The sequence below is a fragment of the Petromyzon marinus genome, chromosome 21, assembly GCF_048934315.1.
Source record: "Petromyzon marinus isolate PM22_M1 ecotype Great Lakes invasive population chromosome 21, UKy_Petmar_22M1.pri1.0, whole genome shotgun sequence".
NCBI lineage: Eukaryota > Metazoa > Chordata > Hyperoartia > Petromyzontiformes > Petromyzontidae > Petromyzon > Petromyzon marinus.
In genome coordinates, this window is record NC_133687.1 from 15,130,331 (window position 1) to 15,148,371 (window position 18,041).

Genomic DNA, 18,041 nt, shown 5'->3' on the forward strand with positions numbered 1-18,041 from the left:
CCCACCACTATCCACCCCTCGTCACTTACGTGAACGGTGCCTCTGCGGGTCACGGTGGATTTGTTAATTTGTTAATTGATTAACTATTGCTTCATTAATTTCAACATGTTACGCAGCGTTTGCATGCCGGAGCTTGCAGAGTTCGCCGCCGCGAGGGTTTGGTGGGGGGTGGTGGTCAGTACCTGGTGAAGCGAGTGGGGGGCCTGTAGCATGACGTTCTGAAGGGGCCCTAAATAAAAAAATAAAAATATTAAAACACAAATTTTTACTTGCATAGTAAAGTAATTGTATTTATACAGCCAGATAATAAGACAAATCGCTAACCTTAAACACCCAGTCGTTCATGAAAGTTGAAGGCAGTATAGTGCTATAGTAATAGAGCAAGTGCAGAATCACTGAACTGGAATTGATAGCTTGAAAGCGTTTAGCGCGGGGCCCTTCAAAGTGCGGGGCCCGTAGCTACTACTACATGTGTAGTAGCTACTACTACATGTGTAGTAGCTACTACTACATGTGTAGTAGCTACTACTACATGTGTAGTAGCTACTACTACATGTGTAGTAGTAGCTACTACTACATGTGTAGTAGTGTAGTATTAGCTACTACTACATGTGTAGTAGCTACTACTACATGTGTAGTAGCTACTACTACATGTGTAGTAGCTACTACTACATGTGTAGTAGTAGCTACTACTACATGTGTAGTAGTGTAGTATTAGCTACTACTACATGTGTAGTAGCTACTACTACATGTGTAGTAGCTACTACTACATGTGTAGCTACTACTACATAGTAGTGGCTACTACATGTGTAGTTGCTACATGTGTAGCTACTTGTGCTACGAGGATAATCCGGCACTGGGATGTGAGTATCAGTTCAGCGTTCTTCGGCTGTCAGATATCTTTACTGAGAGGGCCTCTGGGCTGTCTTAATAAATAAATGCGCATGTAATTTTAAATTCAGCATTGCCTTTATAGATAACTAAACTCAGCGCCGCATTCGTCAATAACACGGCGTGTGGCCTTTAAATATGTATTTGTTTAATAGGCGACGTTTCGGACAATGACCCTTCTTATCTTTGCGTGCTATGAAAAAATGGTCCGAACGTCGCCGATTATATGTATGTTTAGTTTAAAGCCACGTGGTGGTAGTGTCGAATGCGTTTTGTGTTTATTGATATATCGGAGGCAATGTTTGTTTAAAACGTGATGTATATTTATTTGTTTAAGACAGGCTACGATCCCCCTGTGAGCGAAGACACCTTGACCGTAGCACCACTCTACCGAATAGGGGGTGGGTGGGCCAACACTACGCCCGGCCGCCTTTGTCTCCTCGGTCGCGATGTTTACACGCATCGTGCCAGGTACACGTGCTAATGTCAGGCTGAGCTGACCTAGTCGAGGCCCTGGGACCGATCCAGAAAATCTGGACCGCAGCGCGGCACGCTAGCCACTCGACCACCGCTCCCCACAAAGGCAAAGATCCCCCGTATAGACTTAACAAACAATTGGGGCAAGTGCTGTTAGCGAGAAGGCCCACTGAGCTGTACAGCTCTTTTTCAGAAGTGACCTGGCCACAAATGATAACTCAACGAAGTGGCACATCACGTGAGAATGTATAGCAAGACAAACACTCTGAATGTGTGTTTCTAAATGTTGAGTAGAACAATCGGAGGACCCGGAGAAAAATCCACGCGACCACGGGGAGAGAGAGACACCCAAACTCAAAATAGACAGCAGCAGGCGTCATGGTAGTGATCGAACCCATGGCCTCCTGCATAGCAGGCGAGGGAGTTAACATCTCATAGACACCACTAACGCGCACAAACACGCCTCGCTTGGGACCGCACTTTTCCAAGGACGGGTGGCCGTAGATAGTACTGTAGCTAGTACTGTATATAGTACTGTAGCTAGTACTGTATATAGTACTGTGGATAGTACTGTATATAGTACTGTAGATAGTACTGAAGCTAGTACTGTAGATAGTACTGAAGCTAGTACTGTATATAGTACTGTAGATAGTACTGTAGATAGTACTGTATATAGTACTGTAGATAGTACTGAAGCTAGTACTGTAGATAGTACTGAAGCTAGTACTGTATATAGTACTGTAGATAGTACTGAAGCTAGTACTGTAGATAGTACTGAAGCTAGTACTGTATATAGTACTGTAGATAGTACTGACGCTAGTACTATAGATAGTACTGAAGCTAGTACTGTAGGTAGTACTGAAGCTAGTACTGTAGGTAGTACTGTAGATAGTACTGAAGCTAGTACTGTATATAGTACTGTAGATAGTACTGAAGCTAGTACTGTAGATAGTACTGAAGCTAGTACTGTAGGTAGTACTGAAGCTAGTACTGTAGGTAGTACTGAAGCTAGTACTGAAGCTAGTACTGTAGGCAGGCAGTGGTGGTAATGTCCCGGGACCCGTGGTGGGTGAGTGGACATTTGAACCCCCGACTGCATTCCGGCAGGAATCAAGCATTCATCTTTTAAGTATTATTATTACGTGTTTTTTTTACATTTTCCACGAACTTGTAATGTTTCCATACGCGAGTATGAACTCTTCTGTGTTCAGACTGAAATGCCATGCCAATTGGTTACATCAATATAAACAGTATATAGCAGGGTTGGCTACGTACGGTGCGAAAGAAGTTCAAAATGCCATAACAAATTAATCACCTCCAAAACGTTGATTTGTTCTTTCTATGCCCATAAAATACCACCATGGTTTTTCTCGATGTATGCCCCATAAAATAACACCATGGTTTTTCTCGATGTATTCCCCATAAAATACCACCATGGTTTTTCTCGATATACGCCCCATAAAATAACACCATGGTTTTTCTCGATGAATTCCCCATAAAATAACACCATGGTTTTTCTCGATATACGCTCCATAAAATACCACCATGGTTTTTATCGATGTATTCCCCATCAAATACCACCATGGTTTTTCTCGATATACGCCCCATAAAATACCACCATGGTTTTTCTCGATATACGCCCCATAAAATACCACCATGGTTTTTCTCGATATACGCCCCATAAAATACCACCATGGTTTTTCTCGATATACGCCCCATAAAATACCACCATGGTTTTTCTCGATGTATTCCCCATCAAATACCACCATGGTTTCTCGATATACGCCCCATAAAATACCACCATGGTTTTTCTCGATATACGCCCCATAAAATACCACCATGGTTTTTCTCGATATACGCCCCATAAAATACCACCATGGTTTTTCACTTTTGGGGGTCACTCGACCCCTGCTATGAAACATTTTTCGCACCTCTGCGCTCGGCACATGCAAGTCCGCCGAGTGATGTCATTCCATTTCCACCCCTGCTGGGAGGTAGCCGATTACGATCGCGACCACTCCAGCCTACGTGCACGAGACTTCATCTCATCGCTGGCGGAAAGTCTGAGCCTTGCCTGGCTTTACTGTCGCTTCTTCGCACGGGTTGGCTACGTACGGCGCGCAAGAAGTTCAACATACACTGTGCCGTGCCAGGCTCGCCATCCAGCGGTGAAGTGGTGACGACTTTGTCCGTCCTCTGGTCTCGATGGAGCAAGCTACTGCGGGGTCGATTTACAAGAACGCAGAGTGTCCAGCTGCTAGAAGGTGTCGACATTCAACTAAAAACTATTTTTTTTATTTTACCATCTAAGACCCACTGAGATATATACTGTAGCTCTTTTTCAGAAGCGACCTGGCCGCAAATAATTAACAGCTCAGCAGTTATGGCGTGGAAATGTAAAACAGCCAAACACTCTGAACGCGTGATGTTGATTGTAAATGTAGAAAGGAAAGACCGGAGGACCCGGAGAAAAATCCACGCGACCACGGGGAGAGAGACACCGCAAACTCCAAATATACAGCAGCAGCAGGCGTCGTCAGGGTCTGGATCGAATCCACGACCTCCTGTATAGCAGGCGAGGTAGTCAATATCTCCAGCCACCAACTCAAGCTGTGGCGGTGAACAGATAAAGTTCGATTGATTTATTGACAGGCGTAGATGTTGACTACCTCGCCTGGTCTACAGGAGGTCGTGGTAGATGTTGACTACTCGCCTGGTCTACAGGAGGTCGTAGTAGATGTTGACTACCTCGCCTGGTATACAGGAGGTCGTGGTAGATGTTAACTACCTCGCCTGGTCTACAGGAGGTCGTGGTAGATGTTGACTACCTCGCCTGGTATACAGGAGGTCGTGGTAGATGTTAACTACCTCGCCTGGTCTACAGGAGGTCGTGGTAGATGTTGACTACCTCGCCTGGTCTACAGGAGGTCGTGGTAGATGTTGACTACCTCGCCTGGTCTACAGGAGGTCGTGGTAGATGTTGACTACCTCGCCTGGTATACAGGAGGTCGTGGGTTCGATCCCGACCCTGACGCCTGCTGCTGCTGTATATTTGGAGTTTGTGTGTACTTTCTCTCTCCCCGTGATTGCGTGGATTTGTCCTCCGTTTCCTCCAGTTTTTCTTTCCACATTTAGAATCAACATCACGCGTTTAGAGTGTTTGGTTGCTGTAGATTCCCACGCGATGATGATAAGCCACTTGAGCTGTCATTTGTGGCCAACGCTTCTGAAAAAGAGCTGTATAGCTCTGTGGGCTTTACCTGGTAAAATAAAATGAGTTGTCGTAGTAACGTTCTTACCCGCCCCTACTGGACATCTGTGAAAAAGAGCTTTATAGCTCATCCTATTCCTCCTGCAGTATAATCATATTCTGAACTCCGCAACCCGAGACACGGGGCTATTGAGCTCCAGGCATATTGGCAGACGGTAGTCGTGGTGGCTATGTGAGTTGTTTACCTTTCTGCCATGTTGGTTAACAGATTTGCAATTGATAAATTTTTTGGAGTGGTGGGTGGGGGGTCAGATTGTGTGAGCACAATGTATGTGTTGTACAACCTCCTCCACCCGACACAGACAAATTGATGTAGTTTGTCTACAGGTAGCGCCTCTACAAAGAGAGAGCGAGTGCGCATCTACAGGGTATTCGGCCTACTCCTCCATGCTGGCCAGGCGTATAACCGTACGAGGTGGGAGTAGTCCACGGGTACTGTACCCCACCACACGTGGCCAGCCGATCAACTGACCGTGGCTGTGTCCACTTCTTCTGCTTGGTGCACAGAGGTTGGGTTGGTGGATGGGGAGGTTGGGGGTGAGGGGGGAGTCGGAGAATCTAAGAAACGTGGCAGTCGTGGGAGATCGAACTGGACGACGCCTGTAGTGCAAGCCCGATGGACTTCTTCTTTCGTCTGGGCTAATAACAGCAGATTAAACATTGGATGTTAGATGTTGTTGTCCAGTCATTTGTCTGTCCAGAAGCAGAGTGGATCGCGTCCGTCCCTCGTTCAAAGGAGTAAGACAGCGGCGGCGTGTTTACGTTGCAGTCGACGTCTTCGGGATTCGTGGCCGCACCCTCGCAGGCCGCCGAATCTTTGACGGCGCCATTTGTGGCGTCGTGTGGCGTCATCGGCCACGTGTTCCCGGTTCGCTTTGATGGTCGACAATTGGCGAAGTGGAAGGTTGAAACCGTGGAGGTTTCGAGCGGCAGGGTCGCCGCAAGAGACGATGATTTTTGGCTCTCTCGCTTCCATCTTTCAAGTCCAGTGTACGAACCATCACCACCTCGGTGCATATCGATAACAATGTCAATAATTATTGTAATCGACCTGGTGGCGATGTGGCACCGTGAAGGATGCTGCTGCTGATGAGTTACAATTCTGACGAAGCTCGCAGTCGGAGGAAGGTCGCCGGTTGAATCTCGTTTGGGGCCTTGACTCGGATCAACATCTGTCAGGGGTCGAGGGAAATAATCGGCTTGCCACGGCTCTGTGACAAGTTAAGAGTTTCTGTCTTCATTAAAATCCCGGCTCCCGTCATAGAAACGTGGAATTGCCACGGCCAACGATAGCGTAACTATATATTGATCAGAGAGAGGCTTTGACACACATCAGCAACATATAACGGGAATCCCAGCATGCTGTGCATGCCGAGATGACACCACTATCATATTCTGCACACACAAGACACAGACAAAGATACCCCGTATATCCTTAACCGACTGTTGGGCCAAGTGCTGTTAACGAGTACCTATGCAGGCCGGAAACGGAATACGAGGGGGTGGGTGGCCAGCACCACGCCCGGCTGCTTTTGTCTTCCTAGTGCACACACACACCCCCCCCAGTCCCCATGATGGCCATCAGCATAAAAGAGCCCCCCCCCTCAGCCTCCACTCGCCCCCCCCCCTCTCGGCCCCCCACCCTCCCATCGTGAGCCTGTGGTGCGAGGCTGTGTGGCGATGTGTGTAACAGGCAAGTGAGAGAGATAGACAGGCAGAGAGACAGGCAGGCAAGGACGAGACACACTCACACACACACGCACACACACACTCACACACGCAGATATTGGGCAGACGAGGCCATGCAAATAATGAGAAGTTTTTGGGCTCAAAAGAAAAGCGTGGAATGGAAATTCCCTTTTATGTGTCTATGGGTCTCTGTGTGTGTCTATGGGTCTCTGTGTGAGTCTACGGGTCTATGTGAGTCTATGGGTCTGTGTGTGAGTCTACGGGTCTCTGTGTGAGTCTATGGGTCTCTGTGTGAGTCTACGGGTCTCTGTGTGCGTCTATGGGTCTCTGTGTGAGTCTACGGGTCCCTGTGTGAGTCTACGGGTCTCTGTGTAAGTCTACGGGTCCCTGTGTGAGTCTACGGGTCTCTGTGTGAGTCTACAGGTCTCTGTGTGAGTCTACGGGTCTCTGTGTGAGTCTACGGGTCTCTGTGTGTGTCTACGGGTCTCTGTGTGTGTCTACGGGTCTCTGTGTGAGTCTACGGGTCTCTGTGTGTGTCTACGGGTCTCTGTGTGAGTCTACGGGTCTCTGTGTGAGTCTACGGATCTCTGTGTGAATCTACGGGTCTCTGTGTGTTTCTACGGGTCTCTGTGTGAGTCTACGGGTCTCTGTGTGAGTCTACGAGTCTCTGTGTGAGTCTACGGGTCTCTGTGTGAGTCTACGGGTCTCTGTGTGTGTCTACGGGTCTCTGTGTGAGTCTACGGGTCTCTGTGTGAGTCTACGGGTCTCTGTGTGTGTCTACGGGTCTCTGTGAGTCTACGGGTCTCTGTGTGTGTCTACGGGTCTCTATGAGTCTACGGGTCTCTCTGTGTGTCTACGAGTCTCTGTGTGAGTCTACGGGTCTCTGTCTGAGTCTACGGGTCTGTGTGTAAGTCTACGGGTCTCTGTGTGTGTCTACGGGTCTCTGTGCGAGTCTACGGGTCTCTGTGTGAGTCTACGGGTCTCTGTGTAAGTCTACGGGTCTCTGTGTGAGTCTACGGGTCTCTGTGTGAGTCTACGGGTCTCTGTGTAAGTCTACGGGTCTCTGTGTGAGTCTACGGGTCTCTGTGTGTGTCTACGGGTCTCTGTGTGAGTCTATGGGTCTGAGTGTAAGTCTACGGGTCTCTGTGTGAGTCTACAGGTCTCTGTGTGAGTCTACGGGTCTCTGTGTGAGTCTACGGGTTTCTGTGTAAGTCTGTGGGCCTCTATACGAGTCTATGGATATGCGTGAGTATGTGGGTCTTTGTATGAGTCTATGGTTCTCTGTGTGAGTCTATGGGTCTCTGTGCGAGTCTATGGGTCTTTGTATGAGTCTTTGTATGAGTCTATGGATCTTTGTGTGAGTCTATGGGTCTTTGTATGAGTCTATGGTCTTTGTGTGAGTTTGTGGGTCTCTGTGCGAGTCTATGGATATGCGTGAGTGTGTGGGTCTTTGAATGAGTCTATGGTTCTCTGTGTGAGTCTATGGGTCTCTGTGTGTGTCTACGGGTCTCTGTGTGAGTCTATGGGTCTCTGTGTAAGTCTACGGGTCTCTGTGTGTCTACGGGTCTCTGTGAGTCTACGGGTCTCAGTGTAAGTCTACGGGTCTCTGTGTGAGTCTATGGGTCTCTGTGTGAGTCTACGGGTCTCTGTGTGAGTGTATGGGTCTCTGTGTGAGTCTACGGGTCTCTGTGTGAGTCTACGGGTCTCTGTGTGAGTCTACGGGTCTCTGTGTAAGTCTGTGGGCCTCTATACGAGTCTATGGATATGCGTGAGTATGTGGGTCTTTGTATGAGTCTATGGTTCTCTGTGTGAGTCTATGGGTCTCTGTGCGAGTCTATGGGTCTTTGTATGAGTCTTTGTATGAGTCTATGGATCTTTGTGTGAGTCTATGGGTCTTTGTATGAGTCTATGGTCTTTGTGTGAGTTTGTGGGTCTCTGTGCGAGTCTATGGATATGCGTGAGTATGTGGGTCTTTGAATGAGTCTATGGTTCTCTGTGTGAGTCTATGGGTCTCTGTGTGAGTCTACGGGTCTCTGTGTGAGTCTACGGGTCTCTGTGTGAGTCTATGGGTCTCTGTGTGAGTCTATGGTCTTTGTGTGAGTTTGTGGGTCTCTGTGCGATTCTATGGATATGCGTGAGTATGTGGGTCTTTGTATGAGTCTATGGGTCTCTATGTGAGTCTAAGGGTCTCTGTGTGGTGAGTCTATGGGTCTCTGTCTGAGTCTATGGGTCTTTGTATGAGTCTATGGGTCTCTGTGTGAGTCTATTGGTCTCTGTGTGAGTCTATGGGTCTCTGTGTGAGTCTATGGGTCTCTGTGTGAGTCTACGGGTCTCTGTGTGAGTCTATGGGTCTTTGTGTAAGTCTGTGGGTCTTTATACGAGTCTATGGATATGCGTGAGTATGTGGGTCTTTGTATGATTCTATGGTTCTCTTTGTGAGTCTATGGGTCTCTGTGCGAGTCTATGGGTCTTTGTATGAGTCTTTGTATGAGTCTATGGATCTTTGTTTAAGTCTATGGGTCTTTGTATGAGTCTATGGTCTTTGTGTGAGTTTGTGGGTCTCTGTGCGAGTCTATGGATATGCGTGAGTATGTGGGTCTTTGTGTGAGTCTATGGTTCTCTGTGTGAGTCTATGGTTCTCTGTGTGAGTCTATGGGTCTCTGTGTGAGTCTATGGGTCTCTGTGTGAGTCTACGGGTCTCTGTGTGAGTCTATGGGTCTCTGTGTGAGTCTATGGGTCTCTGTGTGAGTCTATGGGTCTCTGTGTGAGTCTAAGGGTCTCTGTGTGAGTCTACGGGTCTCTGTGTGAGTCTATGGGTCTCTGAATCGGCGCGACTGCCCCGGGCCCCTCGCTTGGGGGGGGGGGGTGCGCTTTGACGTCACGGTGTCAGCTGTAATAATTCCTTGCCCCGCACCCCCCTATACGCACAGCACAGGGAGTCGCGAGGGGGTAGAGCAAGACAGAACGCGGGCTGAGAAAGTGTCGCAGGACCGGACATCAGTTGAGGTGGTAGAGAAGCAGCGGCGGTAGAGACGCGGCGGGCGAGGGCATTAAAGGATGAGGAAGCGAGAGGAGACGAGAAAGGGAGGGAGAGACAGTGGGGGAGGGGGAGAGATGTAGAACCGGAGGTAGATATCGCGTGGTATAGTGGAAGGGAATTGGTAAACAGATACGGGGAGATGAACATCAGCACACTACCAGGAGCCATCTGAGATGTAAAACGGAGAAGAGATGATTATATGATATGAGAGAGAGGTGGGGGTGTGGGGGGGGGGGGGGGGGACATGGATATCTGACTGATAGAGGGAGTGAATGTAAGAGAGAGTAAGAGGACGAGTGGGAGAAGGAGCGCACTCTGTGAATGTGTTGCCATTGGCGCTCGTCAGGTCGGGACTGCCGCGGTTCTTTGCTGTGATTCCGTGAATTGCGACGGCGACGGCGCGCGGAGCGAGGTTGTGAACAGAAGAGGATGAGGGGGAAGAGAAGGAGCGGGCGAGCGAGTAGGGGGGTCTCGTAGACGTGTGGAGAGAAGAGGAGGAGGTGCGTGATTGCTGAGTTCGAGCGGGGAGAGAAAGCGTGGGCACGAGGAACGTCGGGAAGAGGAACGAGAAGGAGGAGGACGGTCGGGAGAGATCAATGAGACAGAGCGAGAGAGAGAGACAGAGACGGAGAGAGAAGGCAAGGGACGCTAGGGACACGTGGTGGTTTTGACGGCACCGGCGCGGAGCGGTGGCAGAGCGGTTAGCGCTCACCGCTCAGAGTTCGATCCCCAGCCACGGCGAAAACGCGCGGCGAGTGACATCTGAATCGGTTCCCTACACGGCCGCATCAAACCGAATCCGCATTGAACGCTGCGGGTGAAGTATGGTCAAGCAACCCACGTGACCGACACGGTATGGAATCGGACTTTCATCCAGCAGTGCATTGATACATGGCAGTAAATCCGTGTTGTTCCTATTATATATTTATGTACTTGGTAGCACCAGGGTTGCTTGGGGAGTTACGGTCACTCAGAGCGATGCACACACGTGGTCCCTGGCACGGGCAGACGCGCGCCAGTAGGTACGTGCACAGGTGTGAACACACGCGCGCACACCTATGCACAGGTGTTATCGCGTGTGCAACCGGTGCACAGGTGTGAACACACGCGCGCACACCTATGCGCAGGTGTTATCGCGTGTGCAACCGGTGCACAGGTGTGAACACACGCGCGCACACCTATGCGCAGGTGTTATCGCGTGTGCAACCGGTGCACAGGTGTGAACACACGCGCGCACACCTATGCGCAGGTGTTATCGCGTGTGCAACCGGTGCACAGGTGTGAACACACGCGCGCACACCTATGCGCAGGTGTTATCGCGTGTGCAACCGGTGCACAGGTGTGAACACACGCGCGCACACCTATGCACAGGTGTTATCGCGTGTGCAACCGGTGCACAGGTGTGAACACACGCGCGCACACCTATGCACAGGTGTTATCGCGTGTGCAACCGGTGCACAGGTGTGAACACACGCGCGCACACCTATGCACAGGTGTTATCGCGTGTGCAACCGGTGCACAGGTGTGAACACACGCGCGCACACCTATGCACAGGTGTTATCGCGTGTGCAACCGGTGCACAGGTGTGAACACACGCGCGCACACCTATGCACAGGTGTTATCGCGTGTGCAACCGGTGCACAGGTGTGAACACACGCGCGCACACCTATGCACAGGTGTTATCGCGTGTGCAACCGGTGCACAGGTGTGAACACACGCGCGCACACCTATGCACAGGTGTTATCGCGTGTGCAACCGGTGCACAGGTGTGAACACACGCGCGCACACCTATGCACAGGTGTTATCGCGTGTGCAACCGGTGCACAGGTGTGAACACACGCGCGCACACCTATGCACAGGTGTTATCGCGTGTGCAACCGGTGCACAGGTGTGAACACACGCGCGCACACCTATGCACAGGTGTTATCGCGTGTGCAACCGGTGCACAGGTGTGAACACACGCGCGCACACCTATGCACAGGTGTTATCGCGTGTGCAACCGGTGCACAGGTGTGAACACACGCGCGCACACCTATGCACAGGTGTTATCGCGTGTGCAACCGGTGCACAGGTGTGAACACACGCGCGCACACCTATGCACAGGTGTTATCGCGTGTGCAACCGGTGCACAGGTGTGAACACACGCGCGCACACCTATGCACAGGTGTTATCGCGTGTGCAGCCGGTGCATAGGTGTGAACACACGCGCGCACACCTATGCACAGGTGTTATCGCGTGTGCAACCGGTGCACAGGTGTGAACACACGCGCGCACACCTATGCGCAGGTGTTATCGCGTGTGCAACCGGTGCACAGGTGTGAACACACGCGCGCACACCTATGCACAGGTGTTATCGCGTGTGCAACCGGTGCACAGGTGTGAACACACGCGCGCACACCTATGCACAGGTGTTATCGCGTGTGCAACCGGTGCACAGGTGTGAACACACGCGCGCACACCTATGCACAGGTGTTATCGCGTGTGCTCACGTGTCCCCCCTGGCGCAAGGGCTGCGACGCTGCACGATATAGCAGCGCAGCCAGGTGGACGAGGATCGCTTGAACTGGAGTAGGATTCCGTGAGCAATGTTCGTGGTTCGGCTCTGTTGCTTGTGGAGGGGCCTCAGCTCCCCCCAACCCCTTACAGCACCCCCTGCTAAATGCTTAACGTACACTTCGCAGAATGTTCCACATTTACATGGGGCGGGGGGGGGGGGTTAGAGCAGAGTTCACGGTAGACGAACGCAGATCAATCAGTCACTCGTTCTGTTCGGCGTTCAACAACGTTCGGTTAGAGTTTGGTTGAAGCTCCGTCAATCCAAGGAGATGTTCTGAGGCCATCAGTCCCTCGGCCCTTTAAAAGACTCCCCCCCCCCCTTGGATGTGACTTACACCGCCCGCCCGCCACCTCTAGAATCTCTATAACAACCGCCTTGCTGCTCACTACACAACGACCTCCTCCCCCATCCCTGACGCGAGTCAAAAATAAACAGCGAGCGGCCGCTCTGGGTCGGTGTCTGTCCGCACGCGGACATCAGCACCGAGCCACGCGTCACGCCGGTGAACCTCAAGCAACATCACACCACTACCACCACTACCACTACCACCACCACTACCACTACTACCACTACCACCACCACTACCACCACCACCACTACCACCACCACTACCACTACTACCACTACCACCACTACCACCACCACTACCACCACTACCACCACCACTACCACCACTACCACCACTACCACCACCACTACCACCACCACCACTACCACCACCACTACCACTACTACCACCACCACTACCACCACCACTACCACCACCACCACTACCACCACCACTACCACTACTACCACCACTACCACCACCACTACCACCACTACCACCACCACTACCACCACCACCACTACCACCACTACCACCACCACTACCACCACTACCACTACCACCACTACCACCACCACCACTACCACCACCACTACCACCACTACCACCACTACCACCACCATTACCACCACTACCACCACCATCACCACCACTACCACCACCACTACCACCACTACCACCACCACTACCACCACTACCACCACCACTACCACCACTACCACCACCACTACCACCACTACCACCACCACTACCACCACCACCACTACCACCACCACCACTACCACCACCATCACGACCACTGCCACCACCACTACCACCACCATCACGACTACTACCACTACCACCACTACCACCACCGCTACCACCACCACTACCACCACCACCACTACCACCACCACTACCACTACTACCACTACCACCACTACCACCACCACTACCACCACTACCACCACCACTACCACCACTACCACCACTACCACCACCACTACCACCACCACCACTACCACCACCACTACCACTACTACCACCACCACTACCACCACCACTACCACCACCACCACTACCACCACCACTACCACTACTACCACCACTACCACCACCACTACCACCACTACCACCACCACTACCACCACCACCACTACCACCACTACCACCACCACTACCACCACTACCACTACCACCACTACCACCACCACCACTACCACCACCACTACCACCACTACCACCACTACCACCACCATTACCACCACTACCACCACCATCACCACCACTACCACCACCACTACCACCACTACCACCACCACTACCACCACTACCACCACCACTACCACCACTACCACCACCACTACCACCACTACCACCACCACTACCACCACCACCACTACCACCACCACCACTACCACCACCATCACGACCACTGCCACCACCACTACCACCACCATCACGACTACTACCACTACCACCACTACCACCACCGCTACCACCACCACTACCACCACCATCACCACCACTACCACCACCACTACCACCACCACTACCACCACCACCACCACAACTACCACCACTACCACTACCACCACCACTACCACCACCACCACTACCACCACTACCACCACCACTACCACCACCACTACCACCACTACCACCACCACTACCACCACTACCACCACCACGACTACCACCACTACCACCACCACTACCACCACTATCACCACTACTACCACCACCACCACTACCACCATCACGACCACCACCACTACCACCACCACTACCACCACCATCACTACCACCACCACTACCACCACCACTACCACCACTACCACTACCACCACTACCACTACCACCATCACGACCACTACCACCACTACCACCACCACTACCACCACCAACACCACTACCAGCACCACCACTACCAACACCACTACCAGCACCACCACCAACACCACTACCAGCACCATCACTACCACCACCACTACCACCACCACTACCAGCACCACCACTACCAACACCACTACCAGCACCACCACCAACAACACCACTACCAGCACCACCACCAACAACACCACTACCAGCACCACCACCAACAACACCAATACCACCACCACCATTACCGCCACCACCACTACCGCCACCACCTCGACCACCACTACCACCACCATGTGTGTATAATAGGCGCTCGCTAACCAGCGCCGTTGTGGGCCGCCGACAGGGCTACAAACAGCGGGGGGTGGGGGAGGGGTGGGGGAGGGGGGGTGTCTTTGTGCGTCCACAGGCGCCATGCCACGAGGCCAGTGCCACTACGGATCGCTCTGCCCCCCCACGCGCGCCTCCCCCTCCCCTCCACCCCTCTCCCTTCCTCACTCCCCCTCCCCTCCACCCCTCTCCCTTCCTCACCTCCCCCTCCCCTCCACCCCTCTCCCTTCCTCACCTCCCCCTCCCCTCCACCCCTCTTCCTTCCTCACCTCCCCCTCCCCTCCACCCCTCTTCCTTCCTCACCTCCCCCTCCCCTCCCGAGGGAGGGCCGGCGGGAGGGTTCAAAGCCCGACAAGTGCTCTAAGGCGCGCCGATCTTCCCTTTGCTATAATAAAGAAATAGCAACTGATAGCACAGCATCGCTGTCCTACAGCACTCGCTCGCCGTCCTACAGCACAGCATCGCTGCCCTATAGCACAGCATCGCTGTCCTATAGCACAGCATCGCCGTCCTATAGCACTCACTCGCCGTCCTACAGCACAGCATCGCCGTCCTATAGCACTCACTCGCCGTCCTACAGCACTCACTCGCTGTCCTACAGCACAGCATCGCCGTCCTACAGCACTCACTCGCCGTCCTACAGCACTCACTCGCCGTCCTACAGCACTCACTCGCTGTCCTACAGCACTCACTCGCCGCCCTACAGCACAGCATCGCTGTCCTATAGCACTCACTCGCCGTCCTACAGCACTCACTCGCTGTCCTACAGCACAGCATCGCCGTCCTACAGCACTCACTCGCCGTCCTACAGCACTCACTCGCCGTCCTACAGCACTCACTCGCCGTCCTACAGCACTCACTCGCTGTCCTACAGCACTCGCTCGCCGTCCTACAGCACAGCATCGCCGTCCTACAGCACAGCATCGCTGTCCTATAGCACTCACTCGCCGTCCTACAGCACAGCATCGCCGTCCTACAGCACAGCATCGCCGTCCTACAGCACAGCATCGCCGTCGCACAGAGACAGAGACGGGGGGGGGGGCGACTCAGCGTCGCCAGGAGGCACCGCAGACGAACAGGAAGGCAGTAGCGGCAGCGGCCACGCGGTGAGATGCCCAAGCTCTGTGATCCCCTGTATACCAAGGTCTTATCGGTCAATTTTAACTGCACTGACTATACATTTACTATAGTTTTTTTATTTTACCAGGTAAGGCCCACTGAGCTATGTAGCCCTCTTTTTTAGCAGCGACCTGGCCACAAATGATAGTTCAACGAAGTGTCCTATCACGTGGGAATATATTACAGCAGACATACTCTACACGGGTGATGTCGAGTCTAAATGTGGAGGGGAAAACCGGAGCACGCTGAGAAAAATCCACGTGACTACGGGGAGAGAGAAAACACGCAAACTCCAAATACACAGCAGCAGCAGGCATCGTCAGGGTCGGAATCGAGCCCATGCCCTCCTGCATACCAGGCGAGGGAGTTAACATCCCACCACCATAGCACAAAGCGCTTGCCACAAATGAACCACAATACCTTGCGGAGCTCGTCAAGAAGCATACACCATCATCACGCGAACTCCGCTAAGTTAACCATCGAACAAAGACGGCCGTCACTGCATCGCGCGGCGCTTTCAGATGCGCTTCTGTTGCCGCCTGGGACGCTCCTCCTTCCCATATCAGGAAGCCGCCGGAGCTGTGATGCACCTTAACACATTTCTGTAGACCTGCCTTTTGTGTTTAGTTTAGTGTCCTTCCCCCGCACCTCCGGCTAGCACGGTTGGCTACGTACGGTGCGATAGAAGTTCAACGTCCATGGATATGTGCAGCACTGCGGGTGAGTGATCGCAGCGTGCAGGAGCGAGTGGCGTCGCGGCGTCAACAAAAGCCTGACACTGTTGACCATCGGACGCACTCTGGGCTCTGAGTCGCACGTGTGTGTGTCGGTGCGACGAATGGCACCGTCTGCCCTAAAGGAAGACGGCAACAAACACAACAACAAAAATCTGTAGATCAAAAAAGTATTTGTTTGTATGCGGACAGACGGATATATTAAGGAGACATTGTCCGCATATTTGTTTGTCCTCCAGGCAGTCTCGTCCCTTCACCTGATGAAGGCCGCTTGTATTGTGGCCGAAACGTCGTGATTTTTTGTTATGTTATTTTCACCTACATGACTTTACCCAATAGAACCAAAGAGTATGGATCCTAACAGTCACGAAAGCTTTAAATCTAGAATTGATGTTGAGGTGTTTATCACTCTGCAATGCTGCCTCGCAGTAGGACCCCGGAACGTGATAAGACGCGTTCCTTGGCTATCGGCGTTGATCCGATAAGCGAAGCTTGCTACTCTGCTGATGAGACACCGAGTGTCGAAACCGGCCCAGCGTTTTATGTTTTTGCGTTGCCCGCGTGCCTTGAAATCAACGCCGATGAAAGTTCGCGCTCCCAAAAGGCCGTGCGGATTACGGACTCCCACAATGCCGTGCGGCTGGCGGGTTGTGTCAGCAGGCATACCGTATTCTGGTTCTAGATTTGTTTTTTTCGGTAAAGTCACGTAGGTAAAATATTTTGCTGTGACTGTTCCACCTGCAGACGGAAGCTTGTGTTGCCTCCGAAACGTCGTGATTTAATTTAGTTTTCATTTATTTTATTTTACCTACGTGACTTTACCGAAAAAAAACAAAGAGTATGAATTCTTGTTGTTAAGAACCTCCACAACGGCGTTAAGGATTCTTATTCTTATTATTCTTATTGAGCTACAAGATAAGAGTCGCGATCTGGGGCGGGGGAGGAACCGGGGGTAGGTGGTCGATTTCATTCTCGCGATTTTAAATTCGCGTTCATTGCAGCCTCTCGCGACTGTCACACGAGACGCGTCTCCATACGGAGGGGGGGGGGGGGTCGAGGGGGGTGTCCGCCGCCCCCATCACCCCCCACGACACCTCCGCGCTAACGCATCCAATGTCACATCACCTCTTGCCAATTTGTGTAAATACTAGCGATCATTAATACTCTGCACGCGACTCCTACTCGTTGGAGCGGGGAACGTCCGGCCGGAGAGAATTTATTTACGAATTGGCCCCCTCCGAGAAGAAGCCGCCTCCCCCTCCTCTAATTTTGGACGATCCCTGGAGTCGGCCGCGATACCCGGCACACAAATGTCAACGAAAGCGAACCTCAGAGGAGACAACCCAGGGGTCAATGGAGCCCGCAGCAGATATTCTCACCTGTCGTACTGCACGTGTGTGTATGTTGAACTTCTTTCGCACCGTACGTAGCCAACGGCGCTAGTCGGGGCAACAAACTGGACGCAAATACAACTTTTATTAAAAAAGAAATGAGTTTGCAATGTAGAATACGTTTCACACCTGTGCGCAGGTGTGTGCGTCTGTGTTATTAGACTGTTTACGCGCGTGTGTGCTTCTGTGCGTGTGTGTGTGTATAGCGGTAGTGTAGCGGTAGTGTAGCGATTAGCGCTATGCTGCGCTACGAACCTGGCGACCCGGGTTCGATTCCCGCTCACGGCTAACACCAGCAGTGACGATTATCTGACCCGGTCATGGGCCTCCCCTAGATCGCCTCGGCCTCAA

General features: G+C 52.2%; 1 protein-coding gene across 1 annotated transcript in view; it reads left to right on the plus strand.

Moving 5' to 3' along the window:
• The window catches only part of LOC116944547 (potassium voltage-gated channel subfamily A member 7-like), a 50,421-nt gene that overhangs the window by 18,137 nt on the left and 14,243 nt on the right, over positions 1–18,041 (plus strand). The window lies entirely within an intron of this gene.